Source organism: Aythya ferina, assembly GCF_964211825.1.
Source record: "Aythya ferina genome assembly, chromosome: 14".
Taxonomy (NCBI): Eukaryota; Metazoa; Chordata; class Aves; order Anseriformes; family Anatidae; genus Aythya; species Aythya ferina.
Genome location: NC_140312.1, coordinates 4,958,860 through 4,981,253, shown reverse-complemented (window position 1 = coordinate 4,981,253; position 22,394 = coordinate 4,958,860). Strand labels below are relative to the sequence as shown.

At 44.0% G+C, this 22,394-nt stretch overlaps 1 protein-coding gene across 1 annotated transcript in view; it reads left to right on the top strand.

Annotated features, from left to right (window-relative positions):
• Positions 1–2,674: 2,674 nt before the first annotated feature.
• The window catches only part of RASGEF1C (RasGEF domain family member 1C), a 122,557-nt gene continuing 102,837 nt past the window's right edge, over positions 2,675–22,394 (top strand). Inside the window, exon 1 of the mRNA XM_084535254.1 lies at positions 2,675–3,162. The gene's annotated coding sequence lies outside the window, so the exon portion shown is untranslated. The remainder of the gene's footprint in view (positions 3,163–22,394) is intronic.

The window sequence follows — 22,394 nt, the reverse complement described above, 5'->3', positions numbered from 1 at the left end:
GCATCCACTGGCTTTGGGAAATGCTCTGGGTCCCCAAGATGTCTAGGAATGGAAAGCATACCTTCTGTGATGCCATCTACTGTGGAGGGTTTTTTTTAATTTTTAGAGTTCTTTTGTTGTTGCTGTCAGATGTATCTGTTAGCCAAAAGAAATAGTTTGAAATACCTGGGCCCCAGTCCTCCAAATGCGAACCCATCGGAGGTCTTGCGGTACGGGAGTGAAATAAATGCCCAAGTCTTGCAGGGGAAGAAATACGGTAATATTCTCAGAAAATCTTGTGCCCCTGTTTTATAGAAATAAGCACAAACTGAACATGGGTGATTCTTTGAAAATTTTATGGGCGGTTCAGGTAGTAAAGGAATATAAATGGAAATCCACCTATCACATATCAGGAGAAAATGAAAGTTGAGTGTGTTGCACGCTTGAGCTGCTGTATTTGTACAGTCATTTATTCAGCAGTCATCCTGGTAGTTTTTCTACCCCTTCAACTCTGTGAAACTGTAGAAAATGACAGTTTCTTTGCATGGTTATATGGAAAGTACACTTTCCATTTCTTAAAAAGGCCACAACGTTCACAGAATTTGCTGGTGTTTAAGAAGTGGAATGACATATTATTCAATTTTAACACATTTAACAAAATTTAGAAATACCTTAGTTCATAGCTCAGTTCATCAAGAGATGTGTCTGCAAAGCCAGGAACCTGAAAGTGGGGGGTTGGCCAGTTAAAGCAGATTTACAGTTCCCAGGAGAGAAAATAAATTGAGAAGAAACCCAAAGCTTAGAGAAAGAAACCCATGTTTGTGCAAATTCTGATGTATTCAAGAAATAAGTTATACAGGTAAAAGTGGCCAACTGTCATCAGTTAATTTCTGGGGTTGATGTTAAAGCAGGGCACCACGGCATATGCCAGTGCTATCTGGGGGGAACGGTGGCAGTGGAGAGCTTCAGAGAAGAGTGCCAGCCATATATTCTGTGTCTTCCTCTCCCCCCTACGTATAAATATAGATAACAGTGTTCTGATACACCCAGCTCGGATTCTGAAAATGGTTTCCCATTTCCGTGATCCCTCCCCACATACAAGCTGTCTTTTTATTTTTTTGTCAGTGACCAAAAAAGACTTTGTGGCTGCTTTCCTGCGTGTTTTAGTTCTGCTCCCGAACGGAGAGCACCCCGAGCCTGCAGCAAGCCTCCCTCACACCTCCACCAGCCCCAGCTGCACTGGGTTGTCTCCCGCTCTGCAGCACGGTGTACACACGCTCGCGGTGATAATTCCCAAGGCACTTTGGCTGTGCTTTGAGGACTTAGTTAAACCTCCAGCTCTACCTAGAGCTGAGGGGCTTGTGGGGGTGGGGATGCTGCATGGAAAGCAGGCAGCCTGAGACAAATATAGAAGCTGTCAAGGGAAGCTTGTTTGAAGCATGTCCCCCCAAACTCACCAGTCTATTATTCCAGCCATAAATTTGTCCTTCAGTGTTTGTTTTTCTTTTCTGAGAGTCTGAAAGGCCCATTTCTAACACTGTGAAATCTCAGCTGTCATATCTGCTTTCCGCTTATTGCAAGCTACGCACTGGAGCACTGTGCCCTTTCATATCAAATACATCATTAAAACAGATCCTTTTTCCCATCAGAACTAAACTCTGGGTGTGGTGACTCAAGCGTTTTCTCCAGCAGCAAAGCCAGCCAGAAACATCCCCACCGTGCTGACCCCTTGGGTCTGCTTGCTCGTGCAGCATCTGTGCCCTCCCAACACCTGTGGGGCTGCCCCATGGTTTTGATCCACATGGATTAAACCCAGTGCTCTGAAAATGTGGGCTTCAGCATAGCAGAGAGGGGCATCGACCCCTAGGACTGAAACGGGCGTCTGCGTAACCTCATCTCCAGGGAGCTGGAGATGCTCTGATAGCATCGCTGCTGCTGGCGGGCACTGCCCAGCACACAGACTGCAGGCAGGGAAAAAAACCTGACCTGAAACCTTTTAACATTTCTCAAACAGCCGGCTAGAGAGACAAGGACCGGTTATTTATCTGTAATGGCACTCTCTTTGGGCATTTTCCCAAACAAAATTAACACCCTTACATCCCCAAACCAATTCCGTGTCTTACTCTGATTAAGTAATACGCTGTTATTTATTTAATCCTCTTGGAAACATCAGAGCTGCGGTGAGCAGAAGAGCCATGTTTATTTTCAGACACTTCAAATTCATTATACTCCTGTGCTCATAGGTACATACACAGATTTATATGCTTGGTACAGAGAAACACGTTTAGGGAATCAAAACAGAAGCACCTAAAATACAAATCAGGGCGAGCCATAAATGCTGCACTGCAGTCTCGGGTCCTCCTCCCAGACACGAATCTCTCAATCTCCCCAAAGACTACAGCTCCCAGCATGCACCAAATAAAGGACATTTCGGCAGCAGGGTGATTTCTTACACAAAGAGGTAATTAACCAGCCTGGCCAAAACAGGAGCAGGTTATGGCCACAGCTGCTCCATATCCTCGACGCTTTGGTGCAGCTGCCAGCTCACAAGTTTACCCTGCACGTTAGCCAGTGAAAATGTGTTTGCCATGGTGGTTGTTGGGAGGAAAAGGGTTGCTAAAAATGACACAGAGAGGTTGGTGAGTACTGCAATACCACAGGAAGAAACCCAAATGCATAGAGCCACCTCTGTGAGCAAGTGCTTGCTTTGGAGAAAATCCTTGAAATTGCATTAGCAAAGGAGCAGAACAGAAGGTAAAACGTATCACCGTGGGTATCCACAGCCGCAGTGCCCTAATGAGCTATTGCAGCTAATGAACGAAGCTGTGTTTGGTGTTGCAGTGCCAAAAAAGCTGCAGCCCTGTGAACATGTGTGCAGACCCTCCTGGAGGGGTTTGAGGTTGTTGCCTTCAGTCAGCATTGCTGCCAAGGTCGGGGCTGGCCTTGGCAAGCAGCTGCCACCACAGGGCATGCTGGTGTCCCTGCCCTGATTGGGAAGCAGGCATCTCACCCTGAGTTTCCAAACTGCCCATTCAGGGCAGACATTTGCCATTCAGGTGCATGTGAAACCTCAGCTTTTTGCAAACTGGAGGTTTCGTGCAGAGGCAGAGCCTTGCTGGTGGTTATCAGCTCAGCAGAGACCGTTCCTGTTCTTATTCCTGGAGCAAAGAGGCTGGAAGAGAGGTAAGTAAGCTGGGGGGAATAAATCCTTTTTCCTCTCACATCTGATTTTGTAAGCCTTAAAAATAGAAGAGCCCACTTGTGTTTTCTCCAGCCCTGTTCAGTGTTAAGGACTCGGGTGTATATTTGTACGAGATGTATGTGTGTGTCTATAAAAATCTTCACCTCCTCTTCTCCCCCACACACATATGAACATGTCGCACTTGAAATTCTTCAGATGGTAAAAAAAAAAACTCTGGAGAATGATCAAAGGTTAATGAAAAGTTTGTCCAAGGAGCAGACCCTGGCACAGATAGCAGCTCTTTAAGGCTTTCAAGCATCTGACAAGAAACCATCAACAAGTATTTGTGGTCAGGGATAAAGAGAAACATCCTTCTGAACATATCGAAGCATGAAGCCTCCGCAGTAGTTACCTTATTATATTATCCCTCCGTGTCAAGCCATGTCATTTTTTATGATGAAAACTGATTTATATGTGACAGTGGCAACTTTTTTACGGCCCTCGGGGGCTGTTACTTCAATAGCTAGGATCCAAGTAGTAGAAGTGTAGTCTGCAACCCTGTAATAAATGGCAGTGTGAGGGAGACGAGTGATATGTTCTCATTCCTGTTACCAGACCTTAATAAGTATTGCCTGCGAGTGTTGACAATTTGCTTTCAGTCCTCAATAAAAATTGTCATTGTGGAGCAGTGTTTTTTGTTGGTGGTGGTAGTGGTGTTTTTTTTGTTTGTTTGTTTGTTTTGGTTTTTACATTTTTTCCAGGTTTCTCATCTGTTAAAATAGAACTCTCCTGAAAGTAAGATTTGCTGTGATGCCTGGGAAACTCTTACGGTTATTTATTTATGTTTTGAGAAGGTTCCTGTTATAAAATGAATGCACTTGTATTTATGCTACCAGAGCACTGAGAGCTGCACTCAGGTGAAAGAGAGGTCAGCAGTCCTTCAGGAAAGAGGATGAGGGTTGCTGGAATGGTTTCTCTGAGCCAGAGCCTCCTCCCATCCAAGCTCTGAAAGACCTCAGGAAAGATCAACGGGAGCAGCCAGCACCGTGGGGGCAGCCTGCAGGTCGGGTGCCTCAATGGGCTCAGCAGCAAGTGATGAGAAAGCATCATCACCTCTAGTTTGGGTGATTTTTGGTGAACAAATCTAGTTTCCAGTGGCCAGAGGGTTGGGGGCTCACCGTGGGGGCGGGAGATGCTGGAGAAGGAGATTGATTCACGTTCTTAGGGGTTAATTATTTGGTGGATGCTGATGAACTGGGCAGAGACCTGAAAATCTATAAGGATTTTGTAATGGGAATTTATCTTCATACCTCTTCTGTTATTGATCAAAATGGTATCACGAGACATCCAGACTCTATTGATTCGTTTAGATATGTTAATGGTGTTTGTACTCGAAATGGAGTTTGATACGCTGGTGGAATTTTTCCCTTTATTTTTATTTTCCTGTCACCATAGTAATGCATATGTAAACACTTCTTATTTAAAAATATCAAAGATGAGAGCAGATTTAAAGCATTTTAGCGTTTAAGTGCTGGGATCAGAATAACGTGTGGTGTTTTGACACAAGCTGAAAATATATCCAAAGGCTCCTTTCCAGCATGCTGACAAAATATATAAATTAGCCTGGCAAAGGTCTGACTCTCAGCAGAGCTCCCAGCTCAGCGTGGAGGCCTGATCCAGACGAGCAGCTGAAGCCACTGCCTCCGAAACGTGGTGAATCATCATTTTTCTAACAAAGATTGTACCTGTGGCCATCGCAATGAGGGCTGCAGGGAACCAGCAGCTCACTGCCTCTGATGTCAGTGATAAATTAGCATTCCCCTGTGCCTGGCTGCTGCAGCGGCGGCTGAGGAATCCCCAGGGTGGCCTTAGCTATTATTTTGGTGGGGAGAGAGGGAGCAGAGTCACCCCTCGGGGAACAGCAAGGAAGGACAGCACTTTTTTTAGGAAATGGCACCAAACACCACATCTTGTACAGCCCTACCAGCACTCTCTTGTAAAGGAGTGAGTCAGGTATGGGAGAAAACCTGGTGCAAGATGAAGCGATTTTAATTTTAGAGCTGCGATGGTTAGTGCAAACGGGCTGGTAGAGGCATGAAATGTCCTCAAGTAGCTCTGAAAACCAAAAGGCAACTTTATTCAGGGATGTTTCTTCTTATGGCTGATGGATAAAGCTTCCCCTCAGGCTTGAAAAGATGTAGCATTTAAATCATCTTGTAAGGAAAGGGATTTTCTGTTGAGACACAACAATAGCATGAAACAAACAAACAAAAAAGCCCACAAAACACAATCATGTCGCTTCTCTTGAGTTAGATATTTATTTAGGTGCCCAAGTCTAGTTCCTAATTTTAGGCACGCGTTTTTACCAGCACTGAGAACACTGGCCCTGATAACACCAAAGGCACAGAAACACCACAAGGAGGAAGTTAACATTAAGAGTGTGATTTCTTCTAAAGATTACAGATTCTGTGATTTACACTTCTAATTCCTACAGATGCTCTGGAAAAGCCCACTTTAAATATTTGTCAAGCGTGCTAGGGCTGCTGGTGGCAAGTGCTGTGCAAATTCAAAGCTTTAATATTATTGCTTAGCTATTGTACCTGAAATACAAAGGGGTCTCATTGTCTTTAAATGTCACTTGGAGAAAGAAAAAGGAAAGAAAGAAGTCTGCCCCTAGAGAGATCAGCTTTAATTTTCCAGGAATTCTCTGCTCTCAGGCAGACCTTCAGTATTGAAGGGAGACTCGTGCATGTTTGCATCTCATCTGTGCTTATGGAGGCTAAAGGAAAGTCTCCCAAAGGGATGTACGTGGCTCTTTGTGTCTTATTTCTGCACCTTGCTTGTGCTGTCCTGCAGCTCAGGGTAGCACGCTACTGTTAATAAAATACCAAAGATCATGATGGTTTTGGAAAGCAGGTCAGCTGCCGTGTCTCGGTTTTAGCTGTTCTAATTACTCCACAGCACAGCCAGACACACACAATGACCCCAGAAGGTTTGCCTTTGGAGCAAGACCCTCTCTCTGTGCTGCTAGATCTAAAGAGGGGCTATGTTTTGCTTCTTAGAGCTATTAACTTGGTAAATTATTCCAGGTGCAAGCAGCCTCTCACCTGGGCCACTCCATCTCCCCCAGCAGCAGCTGGTGGTGGAGGGGGAGCATCCTTTTGGCTGATGAAAAGCCATGAATCGCTGCCAGCTGCATGCTGCCCCCTCCCTGGTCTCCATCCTGCAACTCACACCTCCCTGGAAGATGTTCAGCCATGCTCTAATGATCTATTAATTAAGGGGCTATAGCTATAATGATGTGTGTTGGGGGGGATTTCTCCCCTTATTACTGTAGAACATGTTTTTATGAAGCTGTCTTGCAACCTGAATGTTTTAAGTCCTGGGTAAGCAGCAGTCCCCTGGCTAATTTGATGCTGAATGTTTCCATTTGTAGTGTTTCACTTCTATGGCTTTTGAAGTGGGGATCATGTAGGTTGTTTTTTCAGTTTGCTCCAAGGTCCTTGCAAGTGCCCTGGGACAGTCTGCTGGGAAGGGAGGTCTGTGTCCTGCAAAAGGAAAAACTGGACTGGGGTTATCCTATTCTTTGTGGATTGCTACATATATGAGACCCGTGTGATATTTTTGTTGTTATGATTGCTTATCGTCCTCTTTACAGCTAACCATAATTACTGTTTGTGGGTTGTTTGGGCATGCAAAAAAAGTCCAGTGATATATGGCCAAGCTAATTCAATTATTACTGGAAACTTTTTATCATGCTTCTACTGGCATTTTGTCCTCAGTCATTATACTTGAACTTTGATACGCTGTTTATGAAATATAAGTCTGCCCGCTTCGAGAGCAATCAATAAAGCTACTCAGCAGTTCTTGGTAGACAGGTGTCTACTGATTTTCAGAAGAGTTCAACACCTATTGTACTGAGAGCTCTGAAAATAAAAAATGTTGAACAGGGGATGAAAGATGTTTGATCCCGAGGAACAGAAAGTGCTTGACCTCTTGTATCTGCTGCATCCTCCTGCCACTGTGGGCTGTCTCACTGCAGTGGGGCACATGATACGTTTACGAAGGACTTGCTTTATGCTTGAAATTAGAAAGGGGAGTCTTGTGGCTGCTTTCTCAATAATCTGGACTTCTAAGCCATTCAGGTTTTCTTTTTACTTATGATAGCTTTCTCTTGGTAGAGTCCGTAGGAGTTTGTGGTGGCTTAATGGGATAACTTATAGGATCAAGGCTTTGGAGAGGTAAAAAGACTGGAAAGAAGAAATAAACCTTTCCCCAGAATTGCTTCGATTGCATAAGAATTTTTTGTTTTTGGAGGTGGGTGAGGGGGACCTGGCATGGAAGCATTGTCTGGTCTGCAGTAGCTGGTGTTCTTCAGGTGACCGAATACTTGCTGTAATTATCCTTTCCTAGCTGAGGACCTCTGGCTAATAGTAGAGCATCTGCAAGGCACAAAACAAAGGGCTTAGTTTCTCACTGCATCAGAATGCCTTTCTTCCCCATGTCTCATCTGCACACTCCAGGTGTGCAGCAGCCAGGCAGACTGCCCTGGGCTCTGAGTCTTACTGAGGTGTTAACTGGGGGTTCTTGCAAGGATGAAGGATTGTCACGTAACTCATCTTAATGAAATGGTGTGTGTGGGGGAGAGATCTTCGCTTATATTCTTCATTTCCTATTCTGATTCTAGAAATGGGTCTGATATGAGAAGTTCAGTTGATTCCTCTACAGCAGAACTTTCCGAAGAACAAAGCAATGTGTTGAACAACAATAGTACTGACTGAATAACACAGACATTTCATCAGAGTCCATTACTTTGGGAACATTTTGGACTTAAGTTAGGTACAACAATGTTTAAATTCCATCTGGCCAGCAAGGACTGTGGCAGTTTCAAAAAAAAGTTCTCTGTTGAAGTACTTGCTTCAGATCAGCCTGAGTCCTTTGGACAGTAAAAATCTGGGGTTTTCCTTGATCTCAAAATTGTGCTGCCTTACTCTGGTGAAACTGAGAAGACAATCCAACCTTTGATGGCTACTTTTCATAAATGACCATCTATCAATCTCCAGCAAGACCAATTACATTCCTCCATATTACGTTTCCAGTCATTTCACAATTGTCTTTTGTACCGTATAAATGAACCATATAAGCGCTTCTAGTAAGCGCCAATCCTGGTGAAATAAGTCCTGTTTCAGTATATTATGGTTGATTTGCAGTGCTTCTTGCTATTACTATACCTTTTTGTCATGGAAAATGAGGTGTATGCTGTATTATCAACTATTAAACTATCACACAGTTTTAGCGTTATAGTTTCTGCTGATAGCAAACGTTGTAGTTGAGGATGCAAAATGACTTCCATTATAAAAATCTGACTCAAGTTTCTCATCGTTAGCCTTGGGGTGAAAATTGTCTCCAAACAGAATGAAAGCAAGACGATAATTTGGCCTACACCAGTGTTTTTGTTGTAGAATCTGCCTCAAGTCCTCTGAAGTTACTGAAACCTTAGCTTTTAATAAACATTAGCAACTGCAACAATGCATTCTGCAAGCATCTGTGATGCTTCTTATTGTCCTTCCCCCACAGCTCTAGCTGCACAGGGTATTGGCAGGTTTAAAGGAGGAGGTGTGCCATCCTTTCTCCTCATTCCCTGCTTAGTGTCCTTACTGAAGAGAGAAGAACATTTTCATGAAGGCAAGAAATACCTTTGCTGCTCTGAATGTGCCTGTTCCGCAACAGGCTCAGTTAGCTGACTCAGCTTCTGCAGCCCTGAAATGAAATTAGCAGGTGTTAAGCCTGTTCTGAAATGCAGCATCGCTGTTACCTGATTAATAAAGGCCTAACTCTTTTAAGCTGCCTCTTTGGCCTCATATAATTGAAATCTTGCCAATGCATCATGTCGTTCTTATGCCAAAATGAAATTCTCTTTATTGCATTAGCCTTGGTAGCTAGAGGATGCTTGTTATCGAAGGCATTCAGATCGCTATTGTCCCATTTCTGCAGAGACCACAGCGTGTTCAGCCCCTTATGGAGCTCCACAGGAACCAGCAAGAGCTGGCCCAAACCCAGGGATGTGCAGAGCTGTGCCCTATCCACGGCAGTGACTGATGGCTGGTGGGGTAGAAGCTCTCTGATGTCTTTTTTGAGATTTCTGATTTGAAGCCTGCAATATTTTTCCCCTTCAATTTAAACTGAAATCCTGTTTGGAAATCATGTACCTTGCTTGCCTCTTGTGCCTTTAAATCTCTAAGCTGTGTAAGTTCATGCTGCCTGATTCCTCACTCCGAATTTCTGAGTCTATCTCTGACCGTGAGAGGAAAAAATCACATGAATGCAGAATCCCTATTAATGCTAGGAAGTTTTAACTATGAGGAAGCTAAAATTGCTTGTTTCTACTGGAAGTATTTGAATTGTCTTAGTGAAGAGTTTCTTCTGGTTAACAGGGAATCTTGGGTTCATACTGTTTTCATTCTGGTATGTTTGTTGTGTAACTGGCTTTTGCACATGTCCTGTATTTTGATAGTAATTGTCTAGCACTGACTATCGTAAGTGGTCATCATAGTAAACAAAGCTCAGTCACTGTATGTTGGGTGAAAGGAGCAGATTAGCAATAAAACAGCTGACAGAGGAAGAGACAGTGTGAGACTGCAGCCCTGAAGCATGTCACTGCAGGCAATGCAGATCAGCAGGAGACAGGACTGCAGCAGATGGTCTGAGTTTGATTAATCAAATGTCCTGAATTAAAGCCTGATTGTATTAAAACAACAACAACAAAAAAAAGGCAAGCTGAAAATGTAAATGAGTGCACTGTCTGTCCCTGTCACTAACTTCAAATAATTGAAGGCTGAAATAATTATTTTCCAGACAGATCTCAACATAGCAAACATTAAATGTTTAAATATATTCTGCACATCATGTGGATCAAACAGCCACATAGGTACTGCAAATCCTGCATCCTATGGAAAGGTTGAGCATGGTGGGCTGGGGACCCAGCAAATGACAGGCAAAATTCTACTAAAATACCCCGTCTTGGGAACTGCTCATAAAACAGGCAAGTAAGTTGCCTGTTCAGCCCCAGACATACACCACCCAGTGTTGAATTTAATGTAGCTGAGGATTCAGGCATTCCAATGCGTCTTTACTTGCAGAGAAGCAAACCAGATCTCGTTTCTCCATGGCTGAGTGTGTGTTTCATTTTTGCTTTTTAGTCATGTGCATGTTTTATTATAATTAATCATCATAACATAAGAAATAGGGGGAAATGACAGAAGTGGTGAAAATCATATTCAGCTCTAATTTTTTTGTCTCTAAAAAAGCAAAAACCACCCAACACTTTGGGAGTGCAGAATGGAATTAAAACTATAGATTGATCATAAGTTCTCTTGGCTCAAAGCCAAGAGTGGAGCTATTAATTTGACACAAATTAATCTATGCAAATTTGCACACTGATTTAATGAAGAGACAGACATGCAATCATTTCATTACTTCTCAGGTTTTCAATTAGATTGAATTCTGTAGCTGGCCACCATCGTAGTCACTGAGTTTTGCTAAAAGGTTATTTGATGAATATTTATGAATTTGGGATTCTGCTACAGCTGGGCTTAATAGAAAGTATCATACTTTCCGAGTACATGCAAATGATTCTTCCAATATCCTAATGTAGTGATTGATTTACCTTTTTTTTTGTCTTGACTGCTTTATCTTTAATCCCAGTTATTACTTTGGCGCTCTGGTCTGAGATAAATTACTTGCTCAGGGGTAAGTGACTGTTCTATATTATTACAAACATTGTCTTGCTTTGTGGCTATTTAAGTGTGAGAAGTGATGTTCTAAACAGCTAGAAATGTGACAAACCTAACTCAGACCGCGCATGGATAGATAAAATTGAGAGAAGCCATAATATTGCCCTGGGCAAAAGAGGTGCCACTTCTATAGATGTCTGAGATGAGGGATGAATGACTTTCCCATTGATTTCTATAAAGCTATCACCTTGCAATTGCAGCTAAGGATGTATTCAGTTGGAAGTCTGCTTCAGCTGTATCAGCTCCTGTGAGGTAAAGTACATGGTTAAATACTGCCCCAATCTGAACTGGGGTTTCTGAACATTATCCAGCTTTTGCTGAAGTTAATGAAGCTAGACCAAAATTGCCATAAATAAAAATAGAAGCAAGTCTAACATGTTCTACTCATGTCTTTCATTGTTTCAGTTTCTCACTTGTTGTAAGGATCCAGAATGAAAACTGAACCTCTGAATGCAGGGCTGTTTTTGAGTAAGTGGATGTTTGGGGACCAAACTAGACCCTGTTAACTAGAGTTAGACATACATTCTACCTCTCCCTCAAATGCTTCTGATATGTTCTCTTCTGGATTCATTTAAGGCCTCTAGTCTCTTTAAGATCTCTAGTCTCAAATCCAGAGGTGTACCCATTTTGTTCTTCGAGGCAGCTACTTCTGTTGTGGATAGATCTCTCCTTTTTTTTTTTTTTCTTTCCATCTTTCAACCAATTTGTTCAGAGGGCACTGGAATCAAAATGGACCAGATCTGTTCTGGAAATAACTGTTAGCTGAAACAGCAAAAACCTGAGGAAATATGCAGCTGGAATAGGGAAGATGCTCTTTAGCTCCTGGAGAAAGCGATTCCGATATATGAGGTCAGCTCCTCACTGTTTATCACAGACCAACTTCAATCTTTGCCTTAGACCTTAACCATTTAACAGTGCAATGCAGATGTGAAGGCACAGGTAAATGTAAAAGGAAAAAATGGCTGTAATTTGTGGTCTTTCCAAAATGGGGTCTTGAACTGCACAAGGTAATATGGAAATAAGCCCTATATTTTACCTATTCTGAACCCGAATTGGAAAGAGATGGCTGACTAGATTAAAAGCATACATATCTCTTAGTAAATAGTGATGGAGATGACAATCGCAAATTCAGAACTAAACCAAAACTGGCATCGCTTGCATGGGCCCCTTGGTATGCTAGTTAAACCAGTTTTATTGCCCTTTGGTTGGCACCTACAAGTATTACAATTACTCACGCATAACCACAGAAATGGCTCACTCCACCTGAGCTGGAGTATTTTCTGTGTAAAGAGCCAGAAGAGCAGGATATCTTTAGAAAGACAAGCAATGATATAGAAGTATTGACTGAAGTAGGCTACACCTCCTTTTAGGTTTAATTCTCCACAGGAGCCAAAAGTGAAATGTATTCATTCCTACTGTTACTTATACCATTTTGTACCTTCCCACTGACCTCTGCCTGGTATCCAGACTATGAATTACGCATTGTTTGTGATGGAAGATGGGATTTTTCCCAGCAAAATGGGAAGCTGTAGACTTAAGAAGGCAGGGAGGCTGGCAGGACAAGGAAGGCATGTTCCCCAGCTTCTTTTCTCTCAGAGTCCTATTCTTTTTAACTGTCAAGGAGACTGGTCACCAGTAAATTAATGACCCCTGACAAAGGGAGTACTTAGAACTATGTAACCCCTTTATTGACAAGGTCAAAAGGGTTCTGGTTCCATTATAGCCTGATTTCTGCACTAAATAAACACCTGCAGGTTACACTGGGCAGGACTTAGTTGCTCTGTGAGGAAATGCTGCAGGATTTCAACACCAGGGCCTGAATTGCCTGGGGAGAAAAGCTAATTCAGTATAGGCCTTGGGAAAGTTTCTAGCAAATGTCAGTGGCAAGGTCTGTCTATACACTCATGTAAATCAGTGTGTGTGTGGAGGAGGCTTATCAAACTAGGAAAGTAGTAACGTTACCAGAAAGTGGCTTAAGGGTGAACCATTGCAGGGAGGCTGGGCTGAATGAGGACCACAGAACTTGACTCACGCTAGGGGGTTTCTGATTTCCACACCAATTTATTTGCATGATGTCTGTGAGACTGAGCATCTAATCATCTCCTGCTTATTCATATTTTTCTCTGCTCTGGAGCATATCCTTGCTGAGCTTCTTAAACCTAACAAAAGCTTTCATCACTACCTAGAGATGTAACCATACAACTTGTCTGAGAGGCGTCGCTGCTTACAGTGTGATTATATGACAATGTGTGATGTTTCCACACTTACTGGAAACCTTGTCGAATGCCTCATTGCCTTCCTGAAAATTGCCTTTTTTTTCTGAGCAGCAGTGACAAATGACCATCACAGGGCCCATGGAGAAGGAGAAGAAACTGCAAAACTCAGTAGAAATTAATTTCCTGAAGTAACAGACTAAAACCTGTGTTTGTAAGACTTAACACATTTCAGCTGCTGGCAGTGCTTCTGCTTCCCCTGTGGGCCTGAAGCAGCTGAAGTGTTTCCCCTGTGCTGATCTCAGAGCTGGTGCTCTGCTTTTGCAGCCCACTGAAAGGGTATGGCACATCCATCTTGTTCTGACTGAGATGTTCTCTGTGAGACCTTCCTCCAGGAGTGAGCGAACGTTGTGATCCCATCTCCCCTTTAAAAAGCAGGGTTGCACAGGAAACAGGACTGCCCCATGAATAGGGCTAGGAGATGGTTTTGCTCCCAGTCATGCTACCAGGCCCTTTCTGGAGTTTCTAGCATGTCTCTGCCCTACTAGCAAGTGTGTTCCCCCTACACATGTGTACATGCTTCACCATGCTTGTGAAGCAGCCCTTAGCTCTGAGAATCTCTCTTGCTTTCCAAGGACACTGTGGGTGAAATTCTGAGGGAGAAACAGCTTGCCTAGAAGGGAGGTGATCTCTGCACCCACTTTGCCTAAAGTAACTTCTGGTCAGCCTTATCTACTGTTGGAGTAGCTTTCAGGAGAAGGATACCAGGTGTACTCCTGAGACAGAAAAATGGGGTAAGAAATAGGAAAAAGGTGCTTTCCTGCACAGGGAAGGCCTCTCTCCCCAGCACAGTGCAGAGGTCTTGCCTCTTGAGGGCTCTAAAATGGCTGCCATGACCTGCGCCCTGCAAAATGGCCTCCTCTCCTCCTGGGAGCTTAGAGGAGATGTGCCCTTCCATGAGAGGGCTCCTTCAGTACTATAAGATGCCATGTGCTGCCCTCACTTTCTCTCATGCTTTCAGCGCCTTTTTTGCCACCAAGATTTGAACAGTGAGCAGGGCTGGCCAGACTGCCACTGTCCTCTTTGTTGCTCCCTGCGTGAGGGCACGGAATGGGCGCAGAAGGGCTGGGCCAGCAGTGACAGAATGGCTAGAATCTCATATAACTAAACACAAGAACAAAGATTTTATTTTATATATATATATATATATATATATATATTTAACAAACAACAGTGACAACAGAACTGTTTCTCCTTGACATTGAAGCTCTGCACATTCTCCTGTGCCCAGGCCCTGACTCCTAGGGTTGATTGCAGCTCCCTACAGCAGCCCTATGCAGGGTTCTGGGAGACAAGTGACCACCGAACAGCCCCTGGAGAACACCTGGAGCTCAAGGTGGTGGAAAATCATTCATAGCAAGCTTTGGTGTGTGGAAGAGCCTCTCACATGGCAGGTAGGCACTGGGTTGCTGTGAAGAGGAGCTTTAATTGCGGGGTCTGACCCTCCACTATTCCTGGTCCTGCCTGTATTTTGGGGGTGCTTCCCTCATTGCTGGGCCCTGGCCATGGGGTTGGCATGGTGCCTGCTTGGTTGTGCTCCCTGTGCACCCTGTAACCCTGTTCAAACTGTCCCTGAGCTTTGAGATGGCTCAATTTGTTGTCTCTTAGTATTAGGTCTTTCAGCCATACTGCAAATAAACCTTGCAGGGAAATCAATATTTCTCACCCTTAGCACATTGATTTACACCACCTTTCCAATGATGACTTCTGTAACAAATCCAAAGCGCTTTTAAATACTTGTCTGAATGCAAATGTCTTCCATTTGCAAATAGCACAATAGGCGATGGTGGGGAATATATGGTCCTGAGCAAACTTGCAAAGGGGCAGCGCAGACTAGTGCAGGGCTGACTTTTGTGCTGTTGCATGCCTGTGTGCATGTTTTACAGGGTGCAGTCCACAGTCTGTGAACAAGGAGGGAAACAGTGGGATGCTGCCTCAGCATGTGGCTTTAAATCGAACTAAGATGTGTGATAAATACATGGTGACAATAAATAAAATACAAGGTTGCAATCTTGAAGTATTCTACTTTAAGAGAATAGGGAAGCTGTACACAAAGGTGTAGCACATGCCATACCATGTTTTTGAGTTGTTTCTAGATTGGTGCCAGGCAGCTGGCTGTCTTGAGTCTTTCCGTGTGTGTGTGTGTGTATATATCAATACACACACACATTATATATATGTAGCCTCAGTCAGATAGTTACAGTGCTAAAATATTGGCCTGTTAGCTAAAAGGGCTGCAGTTAAACTCCCTGATTCAGGGTCATTCCCAGGCAGGGGAAGAAGCTGCAGTAGTAGCTGGGGTCAGATCTGGAGCCACAGAGACAGACCTTGTCTTTGTATTAGAGTAATGTGCTTAATACTTGCCTGCACCCCAAAGCACTTCAGTGACTAGAGAGCCACCAGGATTGTGACTCTAGAAAGTATAAATTGTAATTTTATGAGTTGCATTAAATCAAGTAACTGCTGAGTTGCAGTAAATGTTGGTGTAAATGGCTGTCTCCTTCATTTCAGAAAAATAAAGGAGATAGCTGCTCTCCTTGTTTGTGTGCTAAAAAATCCAGCAAAAGCATAAGCTGAAGTCACCAGTCGGAGGAAGTATAGAGGCTTCATGAGATGCTTTGCTGTGAAGGTTTGCGTGGCTCTGGCAGAATGGCATCAGATCATCTGAGAAAGATAGCAGACAGAAAAAGCGCAGAGAAAAAACACTGGCAGCACAGTCCTGAGAAAATGCTGAATGCAGCTTTTTGCTGGCTAAAAAGGGACTTGGAGATCTCTCCTGCTGTTTCGTTCCTGGTGTGTGAAGGGAAACAAGGCTTTGTACATAATTTAAAAGCAAACAGGATTGTGTCAAAGATATCAGACTCCACTAGTAATTATTCCTCCAGACTGGAATGACCCATGGGATTCAGAACTTTAGCCAGCTTTTCCGGGCAGGCAGATAATATCGTGACATGTCCTTATCTGATGGAAGTGGGTATCGCTCCCTGGATGTTATTATTGGTACACGCCAGAGGAGAAGCTGACAAAAATAAAATAGCAACTTCCATTGGAGTTGAAGCTGAGCAGTACATGAATTTAGATAGCTGCTTTAAGTTAGCTACTTGGTATATTAAGTACATCATTTTCTTGCTCCATTACTTCCACTGTAAAATAATCACTGACGAAGGCAGTGAATTAGAGATTGAAAAAATGCTTTTGAATCTTAACAGGTTGACTCAGACTGATTCCTTGTCTAAAAGGGTGGATTAGATAGTTCACAGATCTGCAGGGATTTCTGATACATACTACATAGCTGCTTAAAAGCTGCATCCTGTCTATGAGCTCCCATTAGGATAGTTTCCACTATTTTCCAAGCTTCATCTTTGGTCAAATTGCAGGTCCTTGGGGAGGAAGGCGCAGAAGAGAACAATTTCTTATGTGTTTATATGGTATCTTCTACTGTAGGACTCCAGTTCTAATTTGGATACTGCCACAGTATAAATAAGTCTTCCAAGTGTTGCTGTTTAAAATCTGTTTTGGAGATTGTGCAGAGTGACTGAATCCTACGGCTGCATGCTAATTCACTGGGGCATGGAAATTATCGTTGATCACTTGGTAGGATGGGCTGCTGGCTCATAGTAAGATCTGGGTATTCAGTGGAGTTGATTTGTTATTGTTCACTTTGAGTCCTTAGACTGGACCAGAGATGCAAAAGCAGGGTGCAGGCCTGCCTTTTCCCCAGGTCTGAGACTGTGTTGTGTGGTGTGGCCTTCTTGGATCCCCAGATGTCACTTGCAAAGTGACCTCCTGGGGTCTGAGTGTCTTGGATTCAGCAGAAGCAGAGGGCTGCGGTAGTTCAAGATGTCCTTCACAGTCAGGCACATCAGTGCATTTTTAGTACCTTTGGTTCAATATGCAAGGTTTGTTCCTTGAAAGAAGAAAAATACTGAGAGTTTGTAATTACTGTTTGAAATTTGGATAAAACTGGTACCTTTGATTTGAATAACCTCCTATGCAAGGACTTCTTCACACATTGACCAGCATGTTTTTCCATCAGTTACCATAGAAAGCATCGCACAATTAAGGCATCTCTACCCACATGGAAGAACAGTGCTGAAGTAGTGGTAATCCCCTTGACCCATTAGCTAGGTTTATTGGGTACTCTTGATATTCTAGCCATAGTCTCATTTTTGTACTTCCCAAAACGTGGATTTTCCCAGCAAAAAGCTGTGCTTTACCAAAGATCTACTGTGCAGCTGCCTCTGTCCTCTGGCTCAGTTCTGATTCCCAGTGAGTGCCTCGGAAAATGTAATACTTAAAATAGAACTGTTGTACGTGCATCAATCCATAGCGATTATATTTATAAGCTGCCACTGCTCTGGGCATGTACAAGGACAGGCGTGGCACCGAAATGACAAGGAAATGCTGCAGAGGCTTCTACACTGGCAAACACCTCAAGTGTAACTTAGATTGGGAAATAGGCTTGTGCGTGATCGCTCTGTACTGACACCCATTGCATGATTTGTCTCTTCTGTATTCGTGAAGGGCTCTCTCATTATGGCTACATCTCACATTTATTCTATTTCTAATTACGCTGATTTATGATTGGGTTTTAATTAACTCGTCTTGTCTGGAGCCTACCTATGTACTTAATAGGTCCTTACCATCTAGTCCTAACTTCTTCTGGTAGAAGCTGGGCACAGTAATACATTTGTAGCCACAAGCTTTAATTAATAAATAATTTGATCTGCTCACAGAGCAGTTGGTGAGGAAGATCTCCCCTTTGTGTTACAGAGGAGCCGAATGGTTTGTGGAAGGTCTCTTTTGAGCCCAGGTCTTCTGATACCAAAGCAGCGCTGTGGTCCACTGCACTCCCAGTTATAGATGCGTCGTGTTGCCCAGGTTGGTTTTGTGGCTGCTGATTTCCATCCTTGTGAAATCCCTCCCCTTAGCGAGGCCTCACATCTGACCTGGCTTTGGAGGATGCTGAGACCCCCCCAGCAGACAGAATGGAAGATGACTGATGGTGCAGGACTGCTGTTTAAGAGGTGATTCCCTGGGAGGCTGCCGTGTGTTTCAGTCTGCAGGACTTGACTCGGAGGCTGATATTGCTGTTGACTCGCACGCAGTCCTGGCTGCAGAGATGTGTATCAATGCTACGAGTTAATTTCGATGTGACATCGAAGTTTTTAGTTTGGTATGACAGCCCCTCGATTTTCTAATAAATCCAGGTCAACGCTGGTCTTTTGTGAGATAATTAAGGCTGATCCATTCTGCAGGGCAAGCAGGAAGAAAATTCATTACTGTGTGGGGAGGTCAAAGAGGACCAAGGTGTGGAAATATGTGTCCTGAGCACTACTGTTTAGCGCTGCATCCTAATTGATCAGTGAGCTATGTAAATGCTGAACAGGTCAGGCTGTGTGTTTTATAAAGTGTCAGAACTGATGAGGCTTTGCTTTGAAAAGTTACCTCGCTGTGCTGCATGCTGCTGAGAGGATAGGAAAATGGGGGGGTGGTTAAGTATCGTTCATTTTTAATTCATGGCAAATTCTTTGTATGATCTTTGTGCAGCACTCGGTGTGCCGAGCAAGGCAATCGCCCCTGTAACCAAACTGCTCGCAGCACAAATACGAGCACGGCCGCCAGCCCTTCCTGGCCCCCCTCACCTCCCTCGCTGCTAGGTGTGCACAGCGCAATCACGGAGCAGGGCAGTGATGGTTGCTTGTGATTGCAAACAGCATCGCTGCTTTGTAGGGGGATTTATTAGCTCAGGCTTGGGGTCAGGCAAGTTCAATTCCTTGCGCTGGAGCTGAAATTGAAGGCCGTGGAGGCCACCGTTTCACACTCCCCTGGGTGCGGACTTCCCATCCCTGGGTTTTAAGGAGGGAAACCTGATCCACGGCACGGTTTCCATCTTCCTTCCACCGGGGTTCCAGGATTGAGGGCAGTGTCCTCGTGAACGTGACTGCTCCGTACAGGAACACGAAATCGGGGCATCTAATGGTTGAGCCGGGTCCTTGTGTGACACTTTCTATCTGAGGTCCCAGCGATGCTGGGAGAGGGTGGTTTGCAGTAAATACAGGGCTTTGTTTGCAGGGCTTTGCTTTGCAGGATTGTGCTCAAGCCCCAGAGCTGGAGCGCTCCACCAGAACAAATTGCTCGGTGATGTTTCTATGTTTTTCATTTTACTATGTTTGGAGGAATGCCAAATTTTTTTTTCATTCACTCATAGCGAAAAAGTTATCGGAGCTCCGGGCTTTACAAAGCACAATGAGTTAGCATCATCCAAGAAGGAGCCCTTCCTCTGAAGCAATCTACACATTCGCTAGAAGTGATGTGGGGACAAGATTCCTGCTTGTGACATTAATGCTTTTTGTGATATGCCCTTCAACACTACTGCCCATTGACACTAGAGCTGGAAAAAATTGTTTTGCACAAAGAGAGAAGCAAGAAGTGGATCTCTAGTTATGAATTCTCTCAAAGAGCAGAAGCAAACCACCCAGGGTTGTTTTTAAGTATCAAACAACGGAAAACAGCACCCGGCCTCAGACAACGTGCTTCTGTTCCTGGTACTAAAATCATTAAGGTAAACACGTCGTGTCTTTCCTTTGTGAGAAGACTGGAACAACATCAACAACAAAATACATTTCATAGGATGCTTGAAGTTTTGGCTTTTTCCAGAGAATTCTTTTGGTGTTGCCTCTCAGACCCTTGTACTGTGGTATTTGAAAGAGCAAGCAGCAGGCTGCCGTGCCAGCAGCGCTGTGCTCTGGTCTCGCTATGGAGAACAAGAAATCTCCTCTGATCCTAGGACAGGAGGTTGAGGCTCTCACAGGAGAAGCAGTTTGGCTGGTGCAGCTTCGTGAGATGAAAACTGAGGAGTGATAGCTGGCTGTAAAAATGGGGTAGGTAGCAGGAAGAAGAGCTTAGTTAACCTGTGCTGGCTTCCAATATCTGTAAGCCTGCCCAGTGCTTTCCCATTGCATAGGGTGATCTAATGAAAGATATTACATCTCCCTGCAGATTTTGCCTTTCTTATACTCTTAGACAACAGTAGCTGTGGCAGCTCTATGCTTGGCACTGAAGCGCTTCAGTCTGGCTGAGAACAAATTTAGTTTGGGCACGAAGAGGTCTCCAAGTACGAGAGCTACAGGGATTTGGAAAGATCTTGCCTTAAGTATAATGTAGACGAGGCACCTGAAGTAGCCCTAAATTGGCATCTGATTATTATCTGAAGGGTTGCATGACATGGAGCACGATGGCAGAGTTGTGTTGGCTCGAGAGATCCTCTGCAGCTCTATGGGAATGCGAGCTGAAGCAAAGAGACGGCGTGTAACAGCAGTGAGGTGGGAAAAATCTGCGTGAGGAACATCAGGAGATCTGCTATCCAATGGTTTCTGGTTAATTATTCATAGTAATCCAAGTACTGCTTACTGTATCTTGTACTGCTTTACAGTGTTCTCCTCTGTGTATTGAATGTCTGATGTACTGAGGAACTGTGTGCCTCGGAGTTGTGTCGGAACAATGAGCGTATTCATCGGCTTCCCTATAAAGCAGCTGTAAGATCTCGCTGAGGAGGGCTTCTGCAGAGAGTTGAGCTGGGGGATGAAGGGGAATGTAAGAGAATTAGGAATGAGATTGGCACAGCCATCTGATGGGCCGTGCAGGCCGTGGCATGGGGTTGGCTGTTTTGTTCTCCCGCTTTGCGTGCTTTGGACTTAGAAAAAGCATTTCAAAAAGTCAGTGCCCATACCTAGGGTAAGGTTTTGGCTCCCGCTTAAGCGTTGTGTGAAGGAGCCAGGGGCGTGAAGGGAGCACTGTGCTCAGCGCTTTCTTGGGTCTGCCAGCAAGAAAAGCTGTCCGTCATGGCAGCCCAGAGGAACGCAGTGCAGACGAGGGCTGTGCCCTTCGTAGCTCCTTGATGCCTGCAGGGAGAGGGGGGACTGGCTGCAGGCGTTTTGTGAAGTTACAGTACATGGGAAGTGTGGTGTTTTCAGTTCTGTCAGTCTCTTAATAGGGCTGGACAGGGACTGGCATGATGCAGGGCAGTTCAGCACGAGAGGATTGATCTGAGTTGCCAAATTTTTCCCCAGGATAAGCAACCAGAGGACAACAGAAGGTTTCTGGAACTTAACCTCTGCCATCAACATCACTGAAAGTACCAGGAAAACCCCTCAACCTTCGCCTGCACTGCAGTGAGATTTGTCTTAAAGAAAATACTCCGGAGTCTCAATATATATGGTTCACTCTGACACAAAATACTTTATGCAAGTACATATAAAACCACAGAGTTGCATTCTTCCTTGAAATCTCATCTATAGAGGGAGGCTGTGATGGAGGGGCTGATGAAATGGGAGCTAACAAAGGATGAAGACATCACTACCTGAGACTCCCTGGAGGTGAATGTGCTTGGAGCACCGAGCAAACAAAACCCTTCCCATGTACTGCGTGGTCCTGAACTCTGAACTTGGGCTGCTCTTTCTGAGAGCTTGAACATTCACCCCTTTTAATGGGATTTTTACCCCAGAAGCCCCAGGAATTGCATAGCAATACTCGTTTGAGCTGCTGCTTACTGCTAGTAGTTAGGAAGCCACTGCAAACAACTGGATGCACACAGGATAACGTTCTTCACTGTCCTCAGTTATCATCCTTCTCATGGTGTAAATGCATTTGAAGGGTGTGATTTCCATTTAGAGTACATTGTGGAACCAGGTCAAACATGAGATTATTTTTCTTTTTTTTTACCTGCCCAGTAACCTGACAGATCATATAGTTTGATTCCTGTGAAATTGTCTGAGTAGATGCAGTGCTCTTCAAAAGCAGAGCATTAGGAATTATTTAGACAAAGAAGCAGATAGGTATATTAAAAAACAGGCTCGGGTAAGCAACTATTCTTATCGCTTACAGGGAAAATTAAATTAATGGGGAAAGTGTTACTTATTTGACTCCGAATGTGGGAATTATTACTAATTGCACGAGTAATTCCTTGGTAATGATGCTGTAATGATTCTTCCTATTACAAGTGGTAATGCTGTCATTACTACATTACTCAAACTCAAATCCGTGGGGAAGCTCTGTAGGGTGAGCAGTGATTGAAGGTTCCACATTAAAATAATTACCCTCAATCTGAAATTTCGAATGTACATGATGGATATCTAATATTCACTGGATTTCTTAAGGCTCCTCTTC